Here is a 10,986-nt window from a genome sequence, read left to right on the forward strand (position 1 = left end):
TTTTCAGCAAGCGGGACTGACCTAGGGTGAATTTTAAATAGGGACAATTTTAATGATTTTAATAAGACACAGCTATAAATATTTGGTTTTTAATTGGCTTTTATAGGGGAAATGTTTTATATTGTTTTAACATGCTGTGAGCCGCCCTGAGTCCCATGGGGAGAAGGGCGGCATATAAGTTAAATAAATAAATAAATAATAAATAAATATAAATTCAATCAAAAATCTCTTTAATCTTTCTGCTATTATTGAAGCAAAAATTTTATAGTCCACATTTAAAAGGGATATTGGTCTATAATTCTTTATCTGTGTCAAATCTGAATCTTCTTTGGGTATTAAAGTAATATTGGCTTCTATCCAAGTATTTGGTATTTTAGCCTCTAAAAGTACCTCATTATGCAGTTCTTTCATTAATGGGCTTAATGTATCTTGTAGGCATTTATAAAACACTGCAGGTAGCCCATCTGGACCCGGGGTCTTATCGTTTTTTTTGCCTTTACAGAAATTCTTATTGAGGCATTTATAGAAACATAGTATTGGAAAGGTCTTCTATCCAGGGCAGGGCACCTCAAAAGTCAATCTTTCCTCTGCATGCTACAACTGAAAACACAAGTAGATAACTTAAAATGACCCCCAACCACAGGCACACTCATGGATTCTTTCTATGTTTACTGAAAGGCATAGAGATGCTACAACCAGAGCTTTTTTTCTCATAGAACGCCCAGAACGGAGTTCCGACACCTTTTTTGTATGGAACCTTGTAGGGTAGGCAAGGCGGGTTGTATGACGTGTGTGAGTTCCAGCACTTTTTTTTTTTTTTTTTTAGAAAAAAAGCACTGGCTGCAACACTTGGATACTTATACAACCACTTGCTTTACCTAGAATATACCTGACATATTAAATCTTGTAAGAAGCTGCTTGATGTCCCACACTTCAGGGAGAGGAGGGGATATAAGTGCAGCTTTTTTTCTAGTGACAAGGCTTTTGCTCTCCTAGTGACTTTCATAAAACTATATAAAATCAGACAATTCTGGATGCTATTCTTTTAATTTAAGCACCACACCCCTTTTTTGTTTTTTTAAAAAATCTGTTTCTTGTCTTAGTGATTTGTGATACCATTGACACTTCATTATATGGTGTATTCTGTAACCACAAAGAGTAGTGGGGTACAACTTAAATAAATAAATCCTAAATAAAGAAATACCTGCACACTAATATTGCATGGTAGTATTTGTACATTGAGGGACACATCAGACAGATAACATGCCCTGATAGATAACCTTAATTAGGAAATTTAACATCACTGGGACAAAAGGAAAAACATTCTGTCTTGATTCATCCCCTTTTCCCCAAACTCATATTGTGTGGTAAAAGGAGATAGACATAACTAGTTCTGCAGTTATTCTTCCATGTCAATAAGATGTGCATTCAGTTTGTTAACTTGGCATTGGAACAGCACTGATGAGCTTGTAATATATAAGGCCAAAAAGTATAATAAATATTCTTATTGTACCTGCATTGAGAACAATAATTTTACCACGGCCCACTTGATTGAAGCAGATTTTATCAGTGCCTTTTATCTGAAACAATATTCTCTATGTGATAAAATTTCAAATGCTTAACTACACATAAAATATATAAAGGATTAGTAATCATGCTGTGGATTTATAATAAATAAATGTTAGTCAAATGTTTCCACATCTCATGCTAATTGCCACATAAGGGAAATAGATTTCACAAGATCTTAGCTAGGAGGAAAGACTTAAAACTGTATATGCAATCTATTTCCTTATTTAGCCTATTATTTTATTTTTCAAAACTCTAAACAAAAAATTCTACTAAACAGATCATTATTATTGCGTATAATGTATTATTTACATAATTCTGTGGAATTTGATTCTTCATAAGTGTGTTTAAATTTGCAGAAAAATAACTGCTCTATTTATTAATTGCTTCTGATATGTTCAGTATTCAACTGCAGTGATTTGAGAAAAATAATTAACAGTGCAAGTGCTGTGCTTAGTGACTGTATAAAAATGAAAGGAAGAAACCATGTGCACATTTTTCATCAGATATTTTCAGTCAAAAACCTTAGTAAACATAGCCTACAGTGAGTAATTTAGCTGGGAACAGAGAAATTGACCACTGGTTGTCACTGTTGTTCTAATAAAGATTAACCATAGAGACATATTGTCAAAGTGATCCTTATGCTCCTTATAGAGCATAAGAGTTAGAAGAATTCAGATAAATTTATGTAGCTCTTTGGCCATGGGATAGTTTGTTGATAACATATGGGACTAGCTTTGCAAAGCATCATAGTGTGATAGAAAAAGAATCATTGTCAGATATATAACTGGAAAAAATGTGCTAGGTAATAGGCACATTGTGATAGCGAATAAAATTAAACATGGGATTTGTATTTATGTTGTAGATAGGAAATTCAGCTGTATAATGTGGAATTAATACTATGATGTAATGGTAATGTTGCTTTTGCCTAATGAGCAACCTATGAGTAAATCATTATTTTCTGTAACCCTATCATAGAAAAATTGTTTTAATATTTTTTTAGCTAAGTCTTGTAACTCTTGCTTCAATACCATTGAACTAAACAAGTTTATAGAAGACTTAAGAGGTTGCATATTTATTTATATACTAGCTTCAATATTGACTAATGGCCTTGATTGTTTTTCTCATTGCTAAATGGTGCTTCTTTTCAACTGACTTCTCCCATGTTTAGTAAATTGTTTCACTTCTCATGTAGTGGTTTTCAAAGAGTGTATTACATTGTACTGTTGCTCATTTTTCAAAAGTAAACAATAAAAGATAAATTTGTTCTTACATTGTATTTCTATGTGCCCATATGTCTACATTCTACTTGACGGACATTATTATTTCTATTTCTATTGAAATGAAACAATTAGTTAGATTTTTCATTCTAGAGAAATTCTCATCCTCTCTGTGAGACTATAGGACACAGTGGTAAAAATTGAAACTAAAACAAATGCAGCAGATCTAATAAGATGTCCAGATCCAAAAAAGGCTTTGGTCAGGAAAACAATCAAACAAACAAAGACCCCACTTGATCACCCAAAGTTCTTTCCTAAGATTATGGTTTCTGATAGGTTTCTGATAAGGTTTCTCGTCTTCCCTGCAGAATCCAGTCTAATTAGAGAGACAATAGAGTTATTGCTTGTTAAAAATCTTTTCTTTATTTATAGCATACATTGCAGAATGTATTCATACCTAAGAGGAACAATTTGCTATTAGAGCTACCATAGAAACCCCAAAATAATTTTGCAGGTGATCAAGCTTACAATTGTATCCTGAATTTTATTATTCATGCAATACTTTCATAGAACTGGAAATATGTCACACAATAATACGGTTGTATTAATTGTAATGTGCTATAGTATCTTCAATAAATAAAATAATAAAATTTCAGCTATAGATACATACATATACACAGTGCTTTTTTTGTAAAAAAAAAAAAAAAAGTGCCGGAACTCACACACGTCATACAACCTGCCTTGCCTACCCTACAAGGTTCCATCCAAAAAAGGTGCCAGAACTCCGTTCTGGGCATTCTATGACAAAAAAAGCCCTGCATATACAGAGATATTGTATGTCAATTACAGTGTATCCCAGTTCATTTAAACAAAATGTTACTCATGCCAGTAGACTTAGTAGATACATACACATCCTTATGAGAGAATAATTGTAAACACAAGAAATTGGAATAATTTATTAGAGAATAATTATGTCCTTGTCAATATGATTTTGCCATTTAAGCTGGCATGTTTGCTGAAACAGAATGCTGTTTACACTTATGCACATGAACAAGTCTGCTTCAGAATATATATTCCCATGTGTATGTTTAGTCAATTTATTGTATGACTTCTAGTTATATCTTCTATATTATCAAAGGGTACTTCATTTATTTTAATTTTTTCATAGAATGATCATCTCAGAATACAACGAGGCCCCCATGCAGTATTGTGCAGTGAATGCAGATATCATTCTACAGAGATATGTTTAGAGTAGGTAAGATTTCACACTGTTTTTTATACATGAGGTATGCTTCTGATATGCTGGATTGATAAGATGGCTTTTTCTACTACCTTGGTCCATTATAATTGTTCTGTTTCAGTTTTGACCTGTCCTTTACAAAGTAGTCTGAAGTCCAAGAGGAACAAACTTTTGACATAGAACTAATTTATCCTCAAATTGTGATTTAAGTACACTTTAAGTTGTACACAACACAGTGCACTTGATTATAACATTGTTTTAATAATTTGCCTGTTAACATATATAAAAAGCAAACTGTAATTTGTGAAATACTTTGGTGCAATTGAAATAAAAGGATTTTTAAAAGTAATTTCTGAGGAGGTTAATTGCTGATGATAAAGATGAACCAGGGATAAATAACTTTTTAACAATGAGAGCCAATTTCCTCTCTGATACACTTTCATTAGCTGCACTTTCATGCTCCCATACATTCCACATAGTACATCTAGGAGAAATAGTTTGAATTCTATAGAATATATAAATAGTTAAGATAGCAATTGTTAACTTAAATATTTCTGAAAAAAGATATTGGCATCAGCAGCAACCTGATAGTTTGTTAGATTTTGATCTCAGTTATTTGAATGATTTTGATCTGTATTGGCCTGAGAGAGAGAAACCAGCCAGCTATAATATATTAAACTGTGCTAGGAATATGAGTGAAAATTGCATTGCATGTTAACAAAACAGTATGTGGAAATTGAACTACTGCATACATTGCCTATATATCATCATTCAAGCGATAATTGCTAAATAGGATCAGCTTGTCTTGTTTCAATTAGGGAAGAAATTAACTTACAGTAGTTAAGAATGGAATAATAGAGGATTCACAATAGCCCTGGGACTTGATAAGATATATAACAAGGGATTTATTGGTTGGGAACGTAGAACACTGCTGTTTTATTTTATTTTTCTTTCATTTGCACATTGCTAAAGATCTTTCCCCTTCTATTGTGGTTGTCAAACAAAAAAAGCTTTGATAACTACTGAAAGGAATCCACTACAAAAGTGAAAAACCTAAGGTTAGGGATATTTTGAGATAATTGTTTAAACTCTGCCAAAATATACCTTTTCTTTTTGAGTAGCTATTTAGGTTTATATCTTTTCTTTTTCTTTACTAGGTAGTTGCCCATGTTTTGTGCAGCCAAAGAAATCAGTGATAATTTATGTATATAATTTCATGTATATATGTACAATCTAAATTTTGAAAAACATATATATATATATATATATATATATATATATATATATATATATATATATATATATATATATACACACACACACACACACACACACACACGTCTTGAATGGGTTTTTTTTATGCACCCTGTCGGCCCAAATATGGGAGGAAGAAATCTCTTCCCTCCTTGATACAGCTGACAAAGTGAGAAAGAGCCTGTGGCCTAGGGGTCAATACAGCTGCCTAATGTGTAAGCAGCCCAGGTTCGGAATCTCAGAAGGTATGGCTGGTTGATGAGAGCTAATTACCTCGAAATAGTTATCCCAGTCCCACTTTAACTCTTTGTTAGCAATCCAAAAGGAATTTAGTGCACAAATGTTGTCACAGTAGCGACTGCTGCCTGTGGATAGCCCTAGATTGGGCTGATACAGGCAAAAGATTTCTTCCTCCCGTATTTGAGCCAACAGGGTGCATACAAAAAACACTCAAGACATATCTCCTCCCATGTCTCTTCCCTCCCTGATACAGCTGACAAAGTGAGAAAGAGCCTGTGGCCTAGGGTCAACATAGCTGCCTAACGTGCAAGCAGCCCAGGTTTGGAATCTCAGAAGGTATGGCTGGTTGATGAGAGCTAATTACCTCGAAATAGTTATCCCAGTCCCACTTTAACTCTTTGTTAGCAATCCAAAAGGAATTTAGTGCACAAATGATGTCACAGTAGCGACTGCTGCCTGTGGATAGCCGTAGATTGGGCTAATACAGGCAAAAGATTTCTTCCTCCTATATTTGGGCCGACAGGGTGCATAAAAAAAAAACCACTCAAGACATATCTCCTCCCATGTCTCTTCCCTCCCTGATACAGCTGACAAAGTGAGAAAGAGCCTGTGGCCTAGGGGTCAACATAGCTGCCTAATGTGTAAGCAGCCCAGGTTCGAATCTCAGAAGGTATGGCTGGCTGATATGAACTAATTAGCTTGAAATAGCTATCCCAGTCCCCCTTTAACTCTTTGTTAGTAATCCAAAAAAATTTTAGCGCACAAATGATGTTGCAGTAGTGACTGCTGCTTGTGGATAGCCCTAGATTGGGCTGATACAGGCAAAAGAATTCTTCCTCCCATATTTGGGCCAACAGGGTGCATAAAAAAACAACACTCAAGATATATCTCCTCCCCTGTCTCTTCCCTCCCTGATATAGCTGACAAAGTGAGAAAGAGCCTGTGGCCTAGGAGTCAACACAGCTGCCTAATGTGCAAGCAGCCCAGGTTCGAATCTCAGAAGGGTATGGCTGGCTGATGAGAGCCAATTAGCTCAAAATAGCTATCCCAGTTATATAGTTTTGAAGATACGAGTCTCGGGCACATTCATATTCAAAAACTAAAACACAGATCACCGAGAGTAAAGAATTTATTTAAAAACGTAGCTTTTGTCAGCATCTGTTGACATCATCAGAGTTCTAGCCAGGATTGAGAATAATGCTTTTATAGTTTCTGTAATGCTAATCAGTTGGCTAACGAGCGTGTTATGGTCTATTCGGCTCCAGTCCTCCCGTAGTTAATTGCTCTGTTGTTGTTTCCGTCCCGCTGGTTGACAGCTGTTTGGATTTCGGCACTCTGCTCCTCTCCTTGCACCCTGCCTGTGCGGGACCTGCGTTCTGCCGCACACAGTCATCTCGCCACTTTTCTGACGTCTCCATATGTGATGCTGTCATTTCAGCTGGTTGTTCTTTCTTGCTGTCATCATCCCTGTCCTTGTTGGTTCCAGGTCTTTTGCTGTCACTCATTGGCACCGTCTGCCTCCTCTTGGTCATTTGACGTGACAATAAGTCCGTTGAGGAAAGGTTATGATCCTCTGTTGGCCTATTCGTGTCAGTGGGGATCTGTAGCTGTTTCATCCTTGCAGTTTTCTTATTCAAGGATATCTGCTGGCGTAATGTCTGATAAGCTGGTAACAGTTCAATGTGCCGGTTGATGGAATGCTTGTTGGATAGCCATGCCTCTTTTAGCAGATGGGCACCCTTTGTTACATCATGAGCAATGACCCTGGCTTCCGTGAAATTAAACATGTGGTTAAATTCTGCAGTGTGAGCAGAATTGGGACTGCTGCTCATGCCTCTGAACCTATTTCTGATGGAAAAATGCATCTTTTAAAGGACATTTACTACTAACTGTCCTGTAGGAAATTTGGGGAAAGTCTGGGAGACAATGGGTGGGTGGGGGCTGGTGTGCTATGGTCCATGGGATTGCAAAGAGTCAGACATGACTTAGCAACTGAACAACAGCAACATGTCCTATAAGAAACATACAAGAAAAAGTACTCCAGATGATATTTTTGTTACATTTATATACTTGATTATCATTGATGTTTCTTGTTAGTTACATTGATAAATAAAAATAATGAAAATAATTGTAAAAATAATATATCAATTAATATCTTACTTTTCCCTTAGACAAAAAGATTTAAGAAGTTCAAGGACAGATTGACACGGTAGGACTATACATGAATAAACCATATGGGATTTCAATGTCATCCATAAGATTGTGTTAGGAAATGTTCAGCCTTCTGGTTAGTGTCCTTGAATAAACCTAACACTAGGTTTAGTCAATAGTAAGGTGGTACAGCTGTGGCATCTGCAGAGCACCACTGCAAAAGATTGTTTGATTATGTAGGTAATAAAAATATAGCATCCTCTTACCCCCACCCCAATCCCTTTCTAATCATTGGAAAGTGCCATGAAGGATAGCACTAGGCTGCAAATTGAAATTATCTTTTATCTACAGTAAATGCATATATAAAAATCCTCACATAACTCAGCACCTATACTGTACAATGTAGTAACAATTACGAATAGGTAGAAACAAGCTAGAGGCATTCCTAGGTTCAATTCAGGTGCTTTTATGTGTTAAAAAAATAAAAAGTCAACCTTTATAGCAAGCTTCAGGAAACTTGCACAGCTGTGATAAGAAAAGACATCTCATAAATATTCATTAAAAATTACCTTTTCTTGATCATGAATTTTTCAGACACTTATTTGACCTCTGCAAGGAAAAGTCTGGAGTATAATGTCCTGTTTTAGCTTTTTGATTCATGCAAAAACTTTGCAAATCTTGCCATTCTAGTTAAATGTCTATTTGGATATTGTGTTGCAGTTTTATGATAGAGTGATTTACAATTCATTTTTATTCAAACTGTAATTTATTATTCTCATATTACATGCATTTATTAGTTTGATGTGAACCATTTTTAATAGTTCAGCAAACTAATAGTTAGACAGCATCACCACCAGATGGATTCGTAGCTGGCTGTCTGGCCGTACTCAGCATGTGGTCCTCAATGGAACTGCATCTACATGGAGGGAAGTGTGTAGTGGGGTGCCCCAGGGCTCTGTTCTGGGCCAAGTGCTCTTCAACATCTTCATCAATGATTTGGATGAGGGGATAGATAGGGAACTCATCAAATTTGCAGATGACACCAAGCTGGCAGCAATAGCCAACACTCCAGAAGATACAGAAGGGTCTTGACAGACTTGAACATTGGGAGCTATCTAATGAAATGAAATTCGATAGTGAAAAAGGTAAGGTTCTACATTTAGGCAAGAAAAATCAAATGCACAAGTATAGTATAGGTGGTACCTTGCTCAATAGTAGTAACTGTGAGAGGGACCTCAGAGTCCTAGTGGACAATCACTTAAATATGAACCAGTAGTGTGCTGCAGCTGCCAAAAAAGCCAACACAGTGCTAGGCTGCAATAACAGAGGGATAGAATCAAGATCACATGAAGTGTTAATACCACTTTACAATGCCTTCATAAGGCCACATGTGGAATACTGCATCCAGTTTTGGTCACCATGATGTAAAAAAGATATTGAGACTCTAGAAAGAATACAGAGAAGAGCAACAAAATGATTAGAGGACTGGAGGCTAAAACATATAAGGAATGGTTGCTGGAATTGGGTATGTCTAGCTTAATGAAAAGAAGAACTAGGGGTGACATGATAGCAGTGTTCCAATATCTTAGGGGTTGCCACAAAGAAGAGGGAGTCAAGCTATTTTCCAAAGCACCTGAAGGCAGGACAAGAAGCAATGGATGGAAACTAACCAAAGAGAGAACAACCTAGAACTAAGGAGACATTTCCTGACAGTTAGAACAATTTATCAGTGGAACAACTTGCCTCCAGAAGCTGTGAATGGTCCAACACTGGAAATTTTTAAGAGACTGGACAGCCATTTGTCTGAAATGGTATAGGGTTTCCTGCCTGAGTAGGGGGTTGGATTAGATGACCTCCAAGGTCACTTCCATCATCATCATCATCATCATCATCATCATCATCATCATCATCATCATCATCATCATCATCATCATCATCATCATCATTAAATTCTGAAGCATCCAAATTATAGTGATTCTAAGATGTTCATGTGACATCCACATACATCTTGGTCTGCACACTATAACTGCAAGTCAATAATAGTCAAGGCAGCTGCAACACATATTGCTGCTTAGTAAAAAAAAGATAGAAGAAATAGAAGACCCCTTCTATTTCAAACCAAGTTGAACTAGCATTTCAAGATTGATGCATTCAAGGCTGATAATCACATGGGTTTTGCAATTAAGGCTGCTGTTTCATATAAGGGTATAGTGTGTGCCACTTGGTTCAGAATTTTTTTTTTCTAATATGTTCCTACCATTTCCTAGAATTTGTTAAAGATAAGGCCACAAGTTGTAGGCGTATAAGAATTCAGATATGAAGATATTTGGGGTGCTGGGTGATTTACCAAAGACAAATCTATCTAGAGTTATTCTGAACAATTCCTATATCACGAATACCTTGTCTGTGTCAGATAGAGATAGATAGATAGATAGATAGATAGATAGATAGATAGATAGATAGATAGATAGATAGATAGATAGATAGATAGATAGATAGATAGATAGATAGATAGATAGATGATTGGTACATGATTGATACATGATAATAGATAATAGATAATAATCTCCCCTCTAGCAGCATTTTACCATTCATTGGTGGGAGAGTTTTTTTATTGCTCCATGTAGCCATTTTGAAGAAAGAGCATAATTCTTCCCAATGCAAGATGCTTTGAAAACACTTTTCTGAAATATGTACAATCTGCTGTGTTTTGCTTGCTAATCTCATAGAAGAAATTCTAATAATAAAAAGCTTAGAATTTATCACTGTTAAAAAGAATGTCCAGTTTGATTCATGCTATTATCTCTTATAAATAGATTTTGAAATACAAAGAGACTGTAACTAATATGGAAGAAATGCAATTTTGAATGTCTAGTATATGTATGTATGTATGGGAGAATGTTGTTATGCATAATACACAGTTGACCACAGTGATTTTCTGATCTGATCATTCATTTCAGCAGCTATATGATTTGTTTATCAAGATAAACATGAAATTGTTTTAGTGTGGAAATAGAAAAAAAGAAAACTTTATCATGATTTAAAGCTAGGTAGTGAAAATTCAAAAGGATCAGAAATTGCACTGGAAAGCAGTTATCTTAGTACATGGATTATACCCTTGCACAAATGTCAGAAACATGTGGCTGAAGCAGCCAGCCTTCAAGGGCAATAATAGCTACATTTAATCAAACATTAAAACCAAATGATAAATATTAAATATGTCCTTTAAAATGTTAATCTTCTTTTTAGGCTTTGTTTTTACATGACATTTTAAATTACCTTCTGACAGATAAATTCTATATGCCCCAGACACTG

The sequence above is a fragment of the Protobothrops mucrosquamatus genome, unplaced genomic scaffold, assembly GCF_001527695.2.
Source record: "Protobothrops mucrosquamatus isolate PMUCROS unplaced genomic scaffold, P.Mucros_1.0 scaffold_185, whole genome shotgun sequence".
Classification (NCBI taxonomy): domain Eukaryota; kingdom Metazoa; phylum Chordata; class Lepidosauria; order Squamata; family Viperidae; genus Protobothrops; species Protobothrops mucrosquamatus.